Source organism: Bison bison, unplaced genomic scaffold, assembly GCF_000754665.1.
Source record: "Bison bison bison isolate TAMUID 2011002044 unplaced genomic scaffold, Bison_UMD1.0 scf7180017864461, whole genome shotgun sequence".
Taxonomy (NCBI): domain Eukaryota; kingdom Metazoa; phylum Chordata; class Mammalia; order Artiodactyla; family Bovidae; genus Bison; species Bison bison.
This window is the reverse complement of record NW_011495023.1, coordinates 16,760,597-16,780,066: the sequence shown is the minus strand read 5'-3', so window position 1 is coordinate 16,780,066 and position 19,470 is coordinate 16,760,597. Positions and strand designations below refer to the sequence as shown.

Below are 19,470 nucleotides of genomic sequence, written 5' to 3'. Positions count from 1 at the left end.
GGATTCAGTGTTTGTGGGAGGCAATGTGATCTCTTTTAGATATATTTATAATTCAAGAAAGCCTTTCTCTGTAAATAAATGGGGGATAGTATTTAATCAAAAGGGATCTTTCTATAATTTCAAATAAAAAATTCTAGGTATAATTTGTATAGTTTGTATATACATATTGTGAAAATTCTTAAAGAGATGGGACTATCAAACCACCTTACCTGCCTCCTGAGAAACCAGTAGGCAGGTCAAGAAACAACAGGTAAAATCAGACATGGAACAAAGGACTGGTTCAAAACTGAGAAAAGAGAATGTCAAGGCTGTATACTGTCACCCTGCTTATTTAACTTACATGCAGGGTAACATGCGAAATGCTATGCTGAATGAAGCTCAAGCTGGAGTCAAGATTGCTGGCTGAAATATCAATAACCTCAGATATGCAGGTGACACCACCCTTATGGCAGAAAGCGAAGAGGAACTAAAAAGCCTCTTAAAGAGGGTGAAAGAGGAGAGTGAAAAAGCTGGCTTAAAACTCAACACTCAAGAAATGAAGATCATGGCATCTGTCCCATCACTTTATGGCAAATAGGAAACAGTGGAAACAGTAACAGATTTTATTTTCTTAGGCTCCAAAATCACTGCAGATAGTGAATACAGCCATGAAATTAAAAGATGCTTGCTCCTTGGAAGAAAAACTATGACAAACCTAGACGGTGTATTAAAACACAGAGACATCACTTTGCCAACCAAGGTCCGTCTAGTCAAATCTATAGTTTTTCCAGTAGTCATGCATGGAGAGTTGGACCATAAAGAAGGCTGAGTGCCAAAGAATTGATGCTTTCAAATTATGGTGCTGGAGAAGATTCTTTAGAGTCCCATGGACTGCAAGGAGATCTAGCCAATCAATCCTAAAGGAAATCAACTCTGAATATTCATTAGAAGGACTGATGCTGAAGCTGAAGCTCCAATACTTTGGCCACCTGATTCGAAGCGCCCACTAACTGGAAAAGACGCTGATGTTGGGAAAGATTGAAGGCAGAAGTGGGCAACAGACAATGAGATGGTTGGATGGCATCACCGACTCAATGCACATGAGTTTGAGCAAACTCTGAGAGACAGTGAAGTACAGGGAAGCCTGGTGTGCTGCAGTCCATGGGGGTCTCAAACAGCTGGACATGACTTGGCAACTGAACAACAAGTTGTTGTACGTAAAGCACTAGACTGTGCCCAACACAAAGCAAAGCACTGTACAATTCTGGGCTATTATTATTTTTAACATCAGGAATGTGTACCTCTGGGGCCAGAAAGTTAATGAGCACAGCTTACAACAACCACTGAAGGAACAGGTGCCTTGAGACTGCTTAGTTCTTTTCTAGAGCAGGTTCAAATTTCCTGTATCATTCTCTCCTGTGCATTCTAACTACTGATGTCTTCCTACATGTCTCTGCACAACTGGTGCTCTGCATACCTGGTGATGCATTTCACTGTGAATTCTAAATGTCTTGAGAACAGAGACTCTGTCTACTTCACCTGTAGTCTCGGCATCTGATGCAGCATCTCCAGAGTAACTGCTCTATAAAAACGCAGTGGAAACATAGTATTAGCCATCTATCTATCAGCCTCATTCAAGTTCACTTCCTGTGAACAGAGGCTACTGAATGTTGGTCTCTGTACCCCAGAGGCCTACCACACAGTGGCACTTAATAAAAGCCTATCATCTACATTTTTTATCCAAGTTTCAAATTTATTCTGCATTTTATTTGACTTATTCACAGCATCTATTTACTGAAAAAAAAAAAAGCATTTCTGAAATGAAATGATTCTCTTTTTTTCTCCCCCAGAAGCTCTTCTAGAGCGGAAAATAAAACTTTTCAATAACTTTTTAGTCCTCAGAGCGATGACTACAGCAAAGAGAAGCAATGATCTTTTCTCCACATTGTTCTGGATGGCGCCTTTGTGGAATTATCCTCCAGAACTGAGCCAAAACAAAGCCCTTCTTCAGAAACAGTCACCCTTTGACTGTTGCACAGATTTCATTCAGTCAGTGCTGTGTCCTTGCTCTTTCACAATTGTGACATGTTCATTATCTGAAAACTCTCTCTGCCTACCCTACTTGTGATCATGCCCAGCTCAGTTTTTGACAAAAAGCCAGCTTGGGCAGCCCCCATTGCTGACCTTGTGAAACAAGATTTCAGTATGAACAGCTTTTGGATCACTCAGGAGCTCATCAATGAAGGATCTGCACTGTGACCTTCAGGTCTGATGCCTGCTTGTGAGACAAGCTGGGACCTGGGACCCTTTGCTACAGGGCTCACACCTGGACAAAAGTCTCCTCAAGCCACAAAATACAAAAAACTATAAGGGACTAAAAATAACTGTGCGCATGCATAGCTAGGGCAAATTATGGACAAGAAGATACACAAAGACCAAAAAGAACCCAACTGCCACTTCTGAGGAGGGAGGAGCAAGAGCAGAGTGTTGGGACCAAAAGCAGGGTACTGCACACATGCTCCCTGCACGCAACACCACCAAAGGGGTGGGCAAAACACCCAAGCCATCCCTCTGGCCCAACTCCTGGACCTGCTGCCCCTACCCTCACCCCATATAAGGAACTAGTTCAACCCACCTCAGGAAGCAAGCAAGGGCACGTGTTATTTTCTCTGCCCTCAGCTGTAGCAGAGGCCCCAATAAAGCCTTGCCTGAATTTCTCACCTAGCCTCTTATCAACTTCTGTTGATTTGGGAAGGCCAAAAACCATGGTCTGTAACAGCTGAAGGTCACACGGCGGATCTATCTCCCAGGACCCTCAGTCTCAAGACACACACACACACACCAGGGACAAAGGCAAGAACCTTCTGGGAGTCTAAATAAACATCTCAGTTTTCTCAGGGAAAGATGGTAATTTCACAGTCCTCTGAGTCATTCTATCACCAGATCACTTCCAGGTGTTGTAAGTGGGGCAGTCCACCACCGTGTGTGTCACTTGCTAATATTAGGTCAGGTCATACGTACACGAGTCACACATGACCCTTCTAGTTCTCCTTACTCAAGGCAGCAAGAGAAGTGATTTATTCCTCTTGACTGAACAAGATGAAATGAAGCTGACTTCCCTACTTAAATGAAATTAAAAATAAAAATGCTGTCAAGTGGAAATTCCCTGGTTATCCCTGGTGCCCTGATCAGGCATGGAGTTTCAAAGTTAGAAAGCATCTTGGAGAGTCATCTTTCTCATTTAACAGGTCGAGCCTGAGGCCCAGAAGAGCTGAGAGGTTTGCCATGGTCACAAAGGAAAACAGAACCAAAGCTAGAATAACAGTATTCCTGCCGCCTCAGTCCATTTGCTTTCCACATACCACACAGACATGAGTCGCTGGCCAAGAACTTCACCCTGACCCACAGCCCTGGAGAGACTGGAGAGCTGACTTCCCCTCACTCCCTGCATCTTGGTAGTCCAGCTACATAATTATCAGTTAAAAAAATATGAGAAAGACAAGCTTTCCCTCGCAAAGTAACTTAGCAACATCATTATTTTCTTAAAGATATTATCTCTTGCAACTGCTACAGGCTTGTTCCCTCCACACTATTTCCAAGACAAGGCTGCGTGTCCTCCAAGAGCCACTTCCCTAAATAGTCCTCAAGTATATTCTGAAAAACATGGGAAAGCCCCATATACAAGCACACTTATTATAGAGACAGAATGGAGATGACGTCCACTTGAGAAGGTCAAAGGGCTAGGAGCATCCAAGGTAGGGAAAAAGCCTATCAGAGTGTTGAGCAGAAGGACAGACTCTGACACTGAGCAAACATTAGTGAGCATGTAAATGCCATGCCCTGTGCTGTGGATACAGTAACTGACAGGGACAGCACAGAAAAGAAGATCATCGGTAAATAATATTCCCCACCCATCACCATGAAATCCACTATATTTAATAATCCCAAACACAGTCTCATCAAATATAAAATTTGATATATTAACTTCATTTGATTTTTTTTTCAATTTCTTTTTCCCCCTGGAAAAATCTATATAGGCACTATATAGATTTAAGTTTTCAAAAAATCTTAAAAAATAATATTTCAAAGCAGGCAAAATTCAAAACCAAATTAAACAAAAACAAAATTTAAATCAAACAGTAAAAAGTTTAAAACATAATGGAAAAACCAAAGACATAACAAAAACAAGATCAATGAAATAAAATCAATTAAAGATCAATTTTGATAATAAATATAAATGAGTTATAATATCTGTTAAAAGACAAAGGTTCTTCCCAATAGGTTAAAAAAATCCAACTATGCTCCAGTTATAGAAAACATATCTTAAAGAAATGACAGAAAGATAAATAAAGGATAAATATAAATAAAGATAAAGAAAGGATAGATAAAGTAAGAAATACAGGGACATATAAACTAAAGTAGCATATTAATGTCAGCTAAAACACAAAGCATAAGATATAAATTAGGAAAAAAGTCACATTATTCTGATAAAAGGTACAATCCTCAACTGAGCTGCTGACAAGTAACACATGAACACAGATATCAGAACAGACAGAAATATAAAGAAAAATTAATGGAAGAAATCACTGATTTAAATCTCTAAACCTTTATTAGATCAGATAAAAAAATAATTACAGAAAAGTTAAGTAACACAATAAATAAATATTTTGGTATCTTACCAAGAAGGCAACTTCGTTAAAAAGATCTGTGGAATTTTACCAAAATTGATCATAAATTAGCCCATAAACACATTTAAAAATTAGAAAAGCTGAATGCGGTGTCTCCATTTACTAATAATTAGTACCTAAAGTTTAAAAGTAACTCATAAATTTGAGAAACACTCTCCTAAATAACTACTGGGTCAAAAAGAACTTTGAAATCATATACTATTTTAGAAATTATTTTACTTGAGAATACACAGCAAAATATATTAGCTATGACCAAACAGCACACAGAGAAAAACTTAAAAATCTTAAATGCTTTCCAAATTGTCCAATTTGTCTTAGGGTATAAACTTTCTGCCATAACAGAAAGACTCAAAAATACAACAGCCAAAATTACAGACTTTTCTTTTTCCTGTCCCAGTGTGGGGTACAGGGAGAGGCGTGTGTCACAAGATCATTCAGGAACCCAGGCTGGGTCCATCAACTTCCACGTGGCTTCCATCTCTGGACCGACATAGTCTGCTATGCCTGATGTTACACCTTAGCCAGCAGGAAAGGAAAAGAGAAAATCTAGGTTAAGCGGCCTGTCCTTAATGAGGTAACCTTAAACACATCACCAGTCACCTCTCCTTAGTCCAAAGCCACACCCTGCTGAAAGAGAAGCAGAGAAATGTTGATTTTAGAAGGACAGCCATGTATGTGCTCAGGCAAAATCTAGGAGCACTACTCCTAAAAGCAAGAACAGATTCTAAGGGACACTGGAATATCTTCCACATAGTCTTATCAGTTAAAAAAAAAAATGAAAAGAACAATAAAAGAAAACCAAGAGTGGATTGTTCATAATTACTTCATTCAGCTGGATTCTTCTTAGTGCCAAAGATATTATCAATTAAAGAAATTAAAAAGATATGTCAATGAATTCCAAGGATGCTAGGGTCCCATTCCAATAAATCAAATCATAGGTTAACTAAACTGATTTATCTACTCTCTTTTCATGTTTAAGGATATTTAACTCATGTATTATTATTTATATTGTGTATACTGGTTTATCTAAATGGAATTTTGGGGTCAACTCAGCCTTACACAGAGGTCTTCTAACATTAGACAGAAGTTAACCTTTTGTTGGGCTTCCCTTATAGCTCAGTTGGTAAAGAATCTGTCTGCAATGCAGGAGACCTGGGTTCGATTCCTGAGTTGGGAAGATCCCCTAGAGAAGGAAATGGCAACCACTCTAGTACTCTTGCCTGGAGAATCCCATGGACAGAGGAGCCTGGCAGGCTGCTGTCCGTGGGGTCACAAGAGCTGGACACGACTTAGCAACTAAACCACCACCAATAACCTGTTGTTAGTAAAATAACATTCAAATTTTTGGAATTTTTTCAAAACAACATTATTGAGATATAGTTTATATACAATAAAATGTGTACATTTTTAGTGTACCTTTCAGTGAATTTTATAAACACATATATAGCCATATAATCACCACCACAGTCAGGATATAGAACACAGGGACCAAACCAAAAGGTCCCCTTGTGCCGCATCCAAGTCAATCACACTCCAGTTTCAGCTGCAAACGACAATGTGTTTGTTTATTGTCACGACAGATTAAATTTTTTTCCTAGTATTTTTGGTATAATAGTTGTGGGTAGTAAATGGAATCACAGAGCTTGTATTCTTTTGTGTCTGGCTTATTGAACTCAGCATAATGTTTCTGAGATTCATTCATGTTGCTAAATGTATTACTACCTTAAGTTCTGAGTAGTATACCCCTGCACAGGTATGCCACAACATGTTCATCCATTCACTACCTGATGGAATTCAAGTTGAGGCTATTATGAATAAACCTGCCATGGACATTTCTGTGCAAGTATGTGTTTAAACATGTTTTCATTTCTCTTAGGTAAACATTTAGTAGAAAATTGCTGGATCATGCAGTATTAATATGCTTAACTTTATAACACACTGCCAAACTGTTTAAATGGTTTATCATTTAGATTTCCTACCAGCAAAATATGAAACGTCCACTCTAACACTTTTTAAGTATTAGCTATTCTGATGAATATCCAATGGTATCTCATTGTTTGGGTTTACATTTTTCTGATGTCTAATGATGTTGAAGACCTTTTCCTATGCAAAACTGGCCATTTGTTATTTTCTTATGCCTAGATTTCTAACTGGACTGTCATATTACTAATGAGCTCTAAGAGTTCTTTATATATTCTGGCCACAAGTCATCTGTCAGGTATATGTATTGTGAATATATTCTGTTTACAGATTGCCTTTTCATTTTCTTAACGATGTCTTTGGAAGAACAGAAGTTTTAAATTTTGAAGGAATCCCATTTGTCAATTTTTCTTTTATGGTTCATGCATTTTGGGCCAAAAAAAATCTTTGCCTATCCCAAGTTCACGAATATTTTCTCCTGCAATTTTTTCTTGAAGTTTTATAGTGTTAGTCTTTTATATTTAGATCCATGATTCTTTTCAAGTTATTTTTATATACAGAAGAAGTAAGGGTTGAGGTTAATTTTTTTACATTGAATATTCAGGTGTTCCAGTACCATATGTTAAAAAGACTATCATGTCCCCATTGAATTAACCTGGCATCACTGTCAGAAGAAGTCAGCTGACCATTAATAGTGTGCATCTATTTCTGGATTCTCTATTTTATTCCATTGACGTATATGTTTACCTTAGACGAACACTGCCTTGATCACTGTAGCTTTAAAGAAGGACCTTTAAAATGCAGAGGAAGTCCTGAGATTAGGTACTAGAAACCTTCTAGTATTGTTCTTGTGAATTTTTTTTCTTTTTTCAGGTCCGTTCTTTTTTGATACAAATATTGACTTTCAATTTCTAATTTTTCATTGCTGGTATATAAAATTACAACTGATTTTGTGTATCTTGGTTATACCTGGTAGCTCAGCTGGTAAAGAAACCTTCTGCAATGCAGGAGACCCGGGTTCAATTCCTAGGTTGGGAAGATCCACTGGAGAGGAAGATAAGCTACCCACTCCAGTATTCTTACGCTTCCCTGGTGGCTCAGCTGGTAAAGAATCCGCCCACAATGTGCGAGAGCTGGGTTCGATCTCTGGGTTGGGAAGATCCCCTGGAGAAGAAGGGAAAGGCTACCCACTCCAGTATTCTGGCCTGAAGAATTCCATGGACTATACAGTCCCCACGGACTACATATACCCTGTATAGTTGAGTCGCAAAGAGTTAAACATGACCGAGCAACTTTCACTTCAAAATTTGTGTATCTGCTTTGTGTCCATCAAGCTTGCTAAATTAAATGACAAATACTAGCGATTTTTTGGAGTTTCTTAGCATTTTCTCTATACATGATTATATTGTCTACAAATAAAGACCTTTTATTTCTACGCTGCCAATATGTATGTCATTTGCTTCTTTGTATTGCCTGTTACAATACAAGCAATAACAGGCGATACAATATATAATAATTCTCCGTTATAGAATTAGATGGTGGCTCAGATGGTCAAGAATCTGCTTGCAATGCAGGAGACTTGGGTTTGATCCCTGGGTCAGGAAGATTCCCTGGAGGATGGCATGGCAACCCACTCCAATATTCTTGCCTGGAGAAGCCCATGGGCAGAGGAGCCTGATGGGCCACAGTCCATGGCGTTGCAAAGCGTCGGACATGACTGAGCAACTTAGCAGCAGCAGCATGGTGGAGATGGGCATACTTTTTCAACCTTTCTTCTCTCGATGCTTTTGGTTAAATTCTCACCATGTTTTCAAGTTCACTGAACTTCTCTCCTGAAAGATCTAATCTGTGCTTAGTCCCATACTAGTACAATTTTCATTTCAAATACTGTATTTTTTTAATCTCTAATGTTCCAATATTTTTTTTCTATCTTTTATTTCATTTCTCATTATGTCTATCTACACGAACCATATTTACAATAGCTATTTTAAAGTACGTGTATGCTAGTTCCATCATCTGTCGTTTCTGGGTCTATTTCTATTGGCTCCTAGTTATGGGATTTTTCTCCTGCTTCTTTGTTTATCTATGATGTTTGATTGGATGAAATTCACTGTGAATTTTATGTAGCTGAATGCTGGATTTCTTGTATTTGTTTAAAAAGTGTTGGGTTTCTGGCAGTTGATACTTGAGGATTAATATGATTCTTTTGAGGCTTAGTTTTAAGTTCTTTTAGGGTTTGTATAGAGCAACCTTTACTCTAGGGCTTTTCTTACAGTGACCTGGTAATTTTTCATTTCTCAGGAGATTGTCCTTGCAAGCTTTTGCAAGTTTTATCCTATGCATGCATGGTTTGGTGTTTACCAGATCTGCGGGGGCACCTTTATGTGTATTTCAGAAATTCTTTCTTTGTCCAACACTCACCTTTTTAAGAAGGTGAGATTTTAAATATATCAGGCTTTTCTATCCTGTATCTTTGTTACTTCCTTCCCTGTTCCATAGCAAGAGACAGGTACTTCACTTTTAAATTTGGTTACTGAATTTTAAAGTTGAAAGGAAAACTAAGCTCCCTCCAAGAAACCTGCTGAGCACACCTTCCTAGGAGGGAGAGGCGAGAAAAAGGGTATTTCTTTAGTTTTTTTTTTAATTGAACACACAAAAAAATTACAAAAATTGAATATAAAAAATACTTATTTAATTACCCTTATTCTATTAATTGTATTGGTAGATACTGAACTACAGCCCTAATATGAAGCCCTCACTAAACCATTAAAGAGCTAATACATTTATTGAGGGGAAAAAAAAAAAAGAGCAGATGTTTGGGGGAAGGGTGAAGAGAGGTGAGTGAGTGGTAGAAGGCAAATGTTTCATCCAAGGCGACGTTGTGATGAACTAAGCTGGAGTATACCTGACAGTTGTAATAACATTAATCATCATAAACTATATCTAGAAAATTATGCTCACTACTGAAAATTGGAAAAGGCCACATATATAAAGATGAAAATATATGCCATCTGTAAATCTATCACTTAGAAGATTAACAACTGTTAACATTTGGCAGGTGTCCTCACAGAGTTTGGCTAAGCATATACATGTATACACACACACACACACACACACACACACATCTTTGTTAATTTAAATTGAAATAATAGTACGAATACCACTTTTTAAATTTCCTTTTAATTATAAGCATAACTGAGAGTTGTGTGTTTAGAAACATGATTCTACTTTTCTTTTTTTAAAAAACTTTTATTAGTGTATAGTTGCTTCACAATATGTGCTAGTTTTTGCTGTATATAACATGATTCTTAAGCGGGGATGGGACAATGGTGAGATGAGGGAGGGACCTGCAGGACTCCATTTACCTCCCCCAGCCCCAGACCTGTCTTGACAAGCATCTACTCTGAACACACTTACATTCCCTGCTGCTCTGAGTGGGGTCCATGGATCAGCAGCATTAGCAGTACCTGGGAGCTTGTTAGAAGTGCAGAACCTTGGGCCCCACGACAGACTTAATCAAAATCTACATTTTAACAAACTACCCAAGGGATTCATATATACACTGGGGTTTGAAAAGCTGAGGCTGATAAGCTTCAACTTGACACTGTCAGTGACAGAACCCACTGTCATTGGCAGCAGCCAGAAGTTTCAGTCTAAGAGTTCTATGCAGATCCATTAAGTTTGAAATTTTATTATACTTCTAAATAGAGATGTTGGACAGGGGGACATAGATAGGAGCCTGGAGCTCATGGGAAAGATCGAGGTAAAGAAATAAACAAGGGGGCCAGATGATATTTAGCGTGAAGGGTACAGGAGATCATATAGAGAAAAAATGGAGAAAGCAGTCATGAACTGACTGAAGAAAGGCAACTTCCTGAGACTGAAGAAGAGGAGACTGCAAACGAGATTTTGTAATTGTATTTGTATGTTATGCTTTCAAGTGTAAGAAGGACTGGAGATTTAGAACCACAGAAGGACACAGCTGGAACTGATGGGTAAAAGTTACAGAGAGATCTCTGCCCAGTGTAATGAGCAATATAATGAATAAGCTGGCAACATTCTCATTCTTCCTCAAAAAGCAACTAGAATTATTTTATATCTATAAACTACAAAATCCACAGCCAGCCATCAAGATCTTCAAAGACCACCTTTCAAAGTCATGTGCAGTTCCCCTTCTGCCTCCCAGACTACTGATGAGTCTGGAGCACTCCATTTCACGTGCCAGCCACTCAATTACCCATCCCTGGCTTCTGGCACAGGTCCTGGCTTCTGAATCCAAGTTCTCACCCCCACTAACCACTTCAAGTTGCCCAGCACTGACCAGGAGGCACACTGAGATCATGTTCCGCAGAGCTGCCAAGAGTTCTTGGCATCTGATCAATGGAGCACACAATGAGTGAGTGTTCGGCAATTAATCAGGTGACAGAGAACAACAACTGACAAGCTCAGGAGCCAGAGGATGAGCCAAGGCAAGGCTGGAATGGGGACCAGCAGACTCTACTCCACGCCTGTAACCCTGGGGGATTCTGCTCTAGGTCACCAGAGGGATTAGACATCCTTAACCCAGACAAGTTGCAGTAATGGGAAGTTTACCATGTGTCCTTGGACTCAGGGCTCCCTGGAAGCTGGTAACATTAGGAACCAGACTGTAGGTACTGAACACCATGGGCACCGAGTCGTTCTTCCTCACTCCCTCAGGGTTGGCCTGGAGACATCTCTTATCCTCTGACCTCATCTACAATGGGAATTCCAAACTAGCTCATCGGTGTTTGTGAAGATTAAATGAGACCATCGTAAACAAAAAGTAAAAAGGGTACACAGAAAGTATGCAGTACCTATGTACTACCTTCATTTATACGTTAGGTAAAACGACAGCCAGCCAGCTGAATGGTAAAGCATGTTTCCAGAAACAACATTTTTAATGCTCTTTGAGCACAGAAAAACAATAAAAAGACTTTTTTGTTTTGTCTGTGTGAACTATAATGAAATTTCAACTTGTCCTAAAAGAATGTTCCTCCCTTTTTAAAAACTTTCCTACAAAGGCTGGCACAAGTATGTTACATAATTAGGAAGTAAAGATGCAAAGTCTATTGATATGATATTGATAACACCAATTCTGAAAAAATATCATCAAGCAAAAGAACTCTTCAAGGCCAATGATTATTCTGCAAAAGTCATTCAGGTCTGGGTCTGTTGTTTTAAATGTCTATATCCTTTAAGTACAATATATTTCTATTTCCCTTGATGAAATTTAAGTTTAACTAAAATCACTAAAGTTGGCAACAGCAGCAGGAGACCATTTATAAGGCCAGCAGGGCTATTTAATTTTATTAATGAAAAGTTATATAATAGTTTCAGCAAACTACAGAGCTTCTTTCTTATAGTCCTTTAATATTTATAGAAATTTAAAAGAGTTATACTGCTAGATGCTAGAGTTCATTTTGGAAACTGAGAATTTCAATTATCTGACAGCAATCAATTATTTCAGCTCAACTACAGAAATGGCTATGTAAGAGTTATGCTCATCTTTATTCATACTCTTTCATGACAGGTCAACTGTGTCTAGCACTTGACCTAGAAGCTCAAGTAGCTATGACTGAACAAAACCACCCTAAAAGGATCTCAACTCCAAACCACTGAGTCACATCACTGGTGTTTTTGCTTCTAACAGATATACCAAAGAAAAGAAAAACGTAGTAGTCTGTGAACCATGTAAGGGTCCTGCTTATATTAATAGAAAGAGCTGTACTAAACCACTGAAGAACACATATGTACCTTAAAGGAACTGAAGAGCAAGTCTATAACCGAGTTCAAGGAGATGTTCACGGACACCAGGTCAATGTCCAGAAAACGAAATCCCACACCTCCCATGAACTGTAAAATGAAACCTAGAGTATCATATTTCCCTGCATCTCTATTGCATGGAATCTGGGTTTTTCTAAAAGCAGCCATTTTGATTTTTCAAACTGTTACACAGAAAAGCTACTACTATAATTTCCTATAGAAGTATAATTTTCAAATAAATCTTGATTTTTTGGCTTTAATTAAAACTTTTTACCTTGGAATAATTTTAGATTTACAGGACAGTTGCAAAGGTACTATAAAGTTTTCATGTTCCTTTTACCAAATTCCATCTAAAGTTAGCATCTTACATTACCATGGTACATTTGTCTCTGTTAAGAAAAGGATGTTGGTACATTACTATTGACTAAGCTACAGACTTTATCTGGATTTCACCTGTTTTTCCACTAATGTCTTTTTTCAGTCCTGAGATCCAAGCCAGGGCACCACTTTGCATTTAATGATTTCTTTTTAGGACTTTAAGTTTTGAAATATGCCTAACTTGTTCATCTTATTAACAATGTTCTCATTATAATTATTACAGAAAATAAATCTAAGGCTCCCTGGAAAGTGTGATTTATTGGATACCAGAGAATGTTACATTAAATTAATGTAAACATGGTATTTACACTATTTTTACTGAGAAGAATAAAAGGTAAATTGCTTAAGTAAAATATACTCCTTTGCCTATTTTTGTCAGGAACCGATACACTCAAATTATTTAATGTTTCAAATGTATCTTTTCAAAAAATGCTTGGCACTTACCTGTCTCTTAAGGCTCCATAAAAAGTCCTAAGATATGGTGAATCCTTTTCATTAGTCCTGTAATAGAATATAAATCAAATATAAATATTAAATATAATACAAAATGTTATCACAATCATATTTGGATAATCCATTTTTATCAAATATAAGCAACAACTGTATTCCTTTCATCCTCAAATTTCACTCTAAATTATAGTATGGTATTTTTTAAGGTTACAAAAGAACTAATGTGAGGAACAATTTCATAAATGTATTACATCTTTAGTTTAAAAATGAAGGCATGCAAAATTTAATACAAGTTTTAAGATGAATAGAAAATGTTCTAGAAAAAAAAGGAGTACCACAATGAATAAAACTGACTAAGAAGAATGCTTCACATTCTTTTCCATGTGCATAATGCTGTGGAAATTACTAACTGGTCACAAACAAGTGAATCACATTGAGGGCACAGCCTTGGTGAGTGGAAAACAGTAACCAGGAGTTGAGGATTAGGAGATTTTTGAGAAGACACGTGCCTGGTAAAGCATCCATGTGTGGCATTTTGACTGAGACAGTCCCAACTTATGTCCATTGTTGCAATGTCCCATCCAATTTATTATTTGTCTTGGATTTCCCACTTCCTGGTGACTTTTAATGACAGCATTATAGCAAGCCAGAACATCTCATTGAGCAGTGTGAGATGCCTGCACCCTTAGCCTAGCTGTCAATTTAGCCTGTGGTTAAATGTGAAGACCCTGAGCAGTAACCCATTGCTGGATGGGCTGTAACTGACATCTCATTCACAGAGTCAGCATCTGAAATATGAGCAGAAAAGGGAAGTGCACTTGGACAGCAGTAGCCAAGAGACAGCTCAATCCTTCCTTCAGTCTTGGGTGGAGGTGGGAGAAATAGTCAATGCTGCTGCCCCAGCTGTAACTACATTGAAGGTATTAATTTAAGAAAAGCAGATGGAAAAAAATGTTTTATACACAATATTGATCTACAAACCATGACTCTTCATTTAGATCAAATGACTGGTCTTGAGATTAATGGTGCTCAGTTCTGATTACAAAGTATCTTGTTTACAAAATTAATTGACAATTATTATTCTCTTGGCTCTAATAGAGAAGAAATTCACAGTTAAATGATGCCAGCTTTCTATCAGTTGTGAGGAGATATTAATACATCAAATAGAAGAAATCAGTTAATTCCAAAAATGGTTTGACTGTTTTCATCCAATTTATGGAATCAACATAGAGCCTTTGGAAGTTTATTCTGTACTATGTAGTACACCTGACACTGCATAGCTGCTATTCCAATTCAGTTAAGAAGTTCAAAAACAAAGATAAAACTATAGTTAGTTCTCATTAGTCACAGTAATTAAGTTCTACAAAGTCATCATGAACGCTAAATTCAGTTCAGTTCAGTCGCTCAGTCGTGTCCAACTCTTTGCGACCCCATGAATTGCAGCATGCCAGGCCTCCCTGTCCATCATCAACTCCCAGAGTTCACTCAAACTCACGTCCATCGAGTCGGTGATGCCATCCAGCCATCTCATCCTCTGTCATCCCCTTCTCCTCCTGCCCCCAATCCCTCCCAGCATCAGGGTCTTTTCCAATGAGTCAACTCTTCGCATGAGATGTTCAAAGTATTGGAGTTTCAGCTTTAGCATCAGTCCTTCCAATGTACACCCAGGACTGATCTCCTTTAGAATGGACTGGTTGGATCTCCCTGCAGTCCAAGCGACTCTCAAGAGTCTTCTCCAACACTACTGAGGAGAGATAAGAAAGCCTTTCTCAGCGATCAGTGCAAAGAAATAGAGGAAAACAACAGAATGGGAAAGACTAGTGATCTCATCAAGAAAATTGAGATACCAAGGGAACATTTCATGCAAAGATGTGTTCAATAAAGGACAGAAATGGTATGGACCTAACAGAAGCAGAAGATATTAAGAAGAGGTGGCAAGAATACACAGAAGAACTGTACAAAAAAGATCTTCATGACCCAGATCATCACGATGGTATAATCACTCACCTAGAGCCAGACATCCTGGAATGTGAAGTCAAGTGGGCCTTAGATAATCACAACGGTGTGATCACTCACCTAGAGCCGGACATCCTGGAATGTGAAGTCAAGTGGGCCTTAGAAAGCATCACTATGAGCAAAGCTAGCGGAGGTGATGGAATTCCAGTTGAGCTCTTTCAAATCCTAAAATGATGATGCTGTGAAAGTGCTACACTCAATATGCCAGCAAATCTGGAAAACTCAGCAGTGGCCACAGGTCTGGAAAAGGTCAGTTGTCATTCCAATCCCAAAGAAAGGCAATGCCAAAGAATGCTCAAACTACCACACAATTGCACTCATCTCACATTCTAGTAAAGTAATGCTCAAAATTCTCCAAGCCAGGCTTCAGCAATACGTGAACCGTGAACTTCCACATGTTCAAGCTGGTTTTAGAAAAGGCAGAGGAACTAGAGACCAAATTGCCAACATCTGCTGGATCATGAAAAAAGCAAGAGAGTTCCAGAAAAACATCTATTTCTGCTTTATTGACTATGCCAAAGCCTTTGACTGTGTGGATCACAATAAACTGTGGAAAATTCTTCAAGAGATGGAAATACCAGACCACCTGACCCGCCTCTTAAGAAACCTGTATGCAGGTCAGGAAGCAACAGTTAGAACTGGACATGGAACAACAGACTGGTTCCAAACAGGAAAAGGAGTATGTCAAGGCTGTATTGTCACCCTGCTTATTTAACTTATATGCAGAGTACATGATGAGAAATGCTGGGCTGGAAGAAGCACAAGCTGGAATCAAGATTGCCAGGAGAAATATCAATAACCTCAAATATGCAGATGACACCACCCTTATGGCAGAAAGTGAAGAGGAACTCAAAAGCGTCTTGATGAAAGTGAAAGTGGAGAGTGAAAAAGTTGGCTTAAAGCTCAACATTCAGAAAATGAAGATCATGGCATCTGGTCCCATCACTTCATGGGAAATAGATGGGGAAACAGTGGAAACAGACTTTATTTTGGGGGGCTCCAAAATCACTGCAGATAGTGACTGCAGCCATGAAATTAAAAGATGCTTACTCCTTGGAAGGAAAGTTATGACCAACCTAGATAGCATTTTTAAAAGCAGAGACATTACTTTGCCAACAAAGGTCCATCTAGCCAAGGCTATGGTTTTTTCCAGTGGTCACATATGGATGTGACAGTTGGACTGTGAAGAAAGATGAGTGCCGAAGAATTGATGCTTTTGAACTTTAATTAGCAAACACCAAACTACTGCTCTTAGAGGAAACACAGAGTTAGGTTCCTGTGAGCCTCTGGCTACAACAGTTTCATCAATTAATCAACAAAACCTTGTGTTTTACATGTTTCTGTATAAAGACACTATATTTAATATATATTATTGATTCATTAACACTGAACTCAGAGTCCATAGCACTAACTTATGCCTGAATAAAGCTTATTTAAGACATGTATCGGAGAAGGCAATGGCACCCCACTCCAGTACTCTTGCTTGGAAAATCCCATGGACGGAGGAGCCTGTTAGGCTGCAATCAATGGGGCCGCTAAGAGTCGGACGCTAGTGAGCGACTTCACTTTCACTTTTCACTTTCACACATTGGAGAAGGAAATGGCAACCCACTCCAGTGTTCTTGCCTGGAGAATCCCAGGGACGGGGGAGCCTGGTGGGCTGCCGTCTATGGGGTCACAAAGAGTCGGACACGACTGAAGTGACTTAGCACAGCATAGCAAGACATGTATTTTCTCTGTAAAATACATCACATAGTAGCCTTCTCGCACTTAGGAACACTGTATATAGCACTTCAACAGTATGCCTTGGAGCTACTGTAAACAGTGAAATCACCAAAAAAGAAAAGAAAAAAATGGCACCCTGAAAGGTGTATACTGTGAGAGTGTGAGAGCTGAAAGAAACCTTTGCTTTACCTGAGCTGGGAACAAGTAGGTTGAGCAACTCAAATTTTCTGTTGCTGCTAAGTCACTTCAGTTGTGTCCAACTCTGTGTGACCCAGAGATGGCAGCCCACCAGGCTCCCCCGTCCCTGGGATTCTTCAGGCAAGAATACTGGAGTGGGTTGCCATTTCCTTCTCCAATGCATGAAAAGTGAAAAGTGAAAATGAAGTCGCTCAGTCGTGTCTGACTCTTAGCGACCCCCATGGACTGCAGCCTACCAGGATCCTCCATCCATGGGATTTTCCAGGCAAGAGTACTGGAGTGGGGTGCCACGTTACTATGGCCCTAAATAACCAGAAAAGGGCCAAGAATACTGCTTTGAGGGTTTCAATTAATTTTTTTGTGAGCAGGGAGAATTCACAAAATGGAAATCGTAAATAATGAGCAGACACTGTATTTGATTTTACAGTGATAACAAACTTTGGTTGAGCACACTATCACAGAGTAAAAATCAATGTTCTTATTAATTTATAAAGCACAGAACAGAAACTAGCTTGAATATGGTTGTGATTAACACCTAATTCACAACCATACCATGTAAATGGCAATATATGACGTTTAAGTAGATGCAAACACATCCCACAATTACATTCACCAAAGACAGTCTACCAAACAACACTGACAAATATTTATATATACACACACACACACACACAGTTAAAGAAAGTGAACCAGAATATTTTTTGACAAATATGATGTTGAATAAAAACTACTCCAACGTGGCAGTACATATTTTCTCTTTTTGCTATCAGTTCAGTTGCTTAGTCAAGTCCGATTCTTTGTAGCCCCCTAGACTACAGCACGCCAGGTTTCCTTGTCCATCACCAACTCCCAGATTTTGCTATATATCTTAGAAAGCTTTAAGGTTTTTAAAACTCAGTAAAATCATCAATAGCGTGGAATTTTTTTCAGTTGAGCACTTTAAATATTGGCTTCATAATAAACATATGGACAAGAGGGAAGGGGGGTGGAGTGAATTGGGAAATCAGGATTGATGTTTATATACGCTACTATGTATAAAATAACTAATGAGAACCTACTGTATAGCACAGGGAACTCTACTCAATGCTCTGTGGTGACCTAAATGGGAAGGAAATTCAAAAGATAGGGGATATATGTACATGTGTGGCTGGTTTACTTTGCTGTACAGTAGAAACTAACAATACAGAAAAGCATCTATACTCCACTAAAAATTTTAAAAATAAATATTGGCTTCATTTTGTTCAGTTAGTTGGAAATCTTTAATTCAGATTTAATCTACACAGAGAACCAGGGCTTTTTACTTAGATATGTTTATATTTTGTACCAGGATAAAATGGATTTCAAATGCTGACAATCTATTAACAGCAGCATCTAAATTTGGTAAAATGTTCAAAAAAGATTTCTAACTTTTTTGTCAGATACAACTTATCTGACAAGTTTTCTCTTGTAAAAATTTCATTGAATAAAGGTACTCTAAATAGAGTAAAAAAAGACTGTGCCTATGAAAATATACGGGCTAGAATATTTTCATGTTAAACTATTTAAAAAAATAATTTACAATGACCCCAATTAAGTAGAATTTGCTTTAACTTACCAGGTACCTTAGTACCTACACAGATGTTATACTCTCAAAGTTAAAAATTTATGATTTACAGCAAGTAATAACTATTGAAAAAATAAACAATTTCAAGCTTGGTAATCAAAAATGAAACTGTGAAGACTACAATTTTAGGAAACAAAAATAATACAACCATGTTTCAAAACTACATTTCTTTCAGAAAAATACAGAGACCCAGGACTACAAACAAATTACGATGAAGAAACTAAATAATGCATATGAACTTTTACTGAGAATTCTATTTATGTTCTTTTTAAAGTTGAAAAAATTCAGCATGAAACAGTTTTGTTTTGCTTTGATATTTGTCTCGATGATTTGGGTTTTTTATATTAACATGGAAATATGTTAATATTTTTCAGAAATAAATTTATTTTAAAATAACTTCTTCAGTCAGTTCAGTTCAGTCACTCAGTCATGTCCAACTCTTTGTGACCCCAAGAATCGCAGCACGCCAGGCCTCCCTGTCCATCACCAACTCCCGGAGTTCACTCAGACTCACGTCCATCGAGTCAGTGATGCCATCCAGCCATCTCATCCTCTGTCGTCCCCTTCTCCTCTTGACCCCAATCCCTCCCAGCGTCAGAGTCTTTTCCAATGAGTCAACTCTTCCCATGAGGTGGCCAAAGTACTGGAGTTTCAGCTTTAGCATCATTCCTTCCAAAGAACACCCAGGACTGATCTCCTTCAGAATGGACTGGTTGGATCTCCTTGCAG

The 19,470-nt window shown here is 38.4% G+C and overlaps 1 protein-coding gene across 7 annotated transcripts in view; it reads right to left on the bottom strand.

Moving 5' to 3' along the window:
• ZNF438 (zinc finger protein 438) overlaps positions 1-19,470 on the bottom strand; it is a 196,258-nt gene that overhangs the window by 117,802 nt on the left and 58,986 nt on the right. For 6 of the 7 annotated variants that reach the window (XM_010860016.1, XM_010860014.1, XM_010860017.1 and 3 more), the window contains exon 2: positions 13,194-13,250. The gene's annotated coding sequence lies outside the window, so the exon portion shown is untranslated. Of the gene's footprint in view, positions 1-1,456; positions 1,562-13,193; positions 13,251-19,470 lie in introns of all 7 variants that reach the window. The other variant, XM_010860015.1, reaches the window with a different exon arrangement.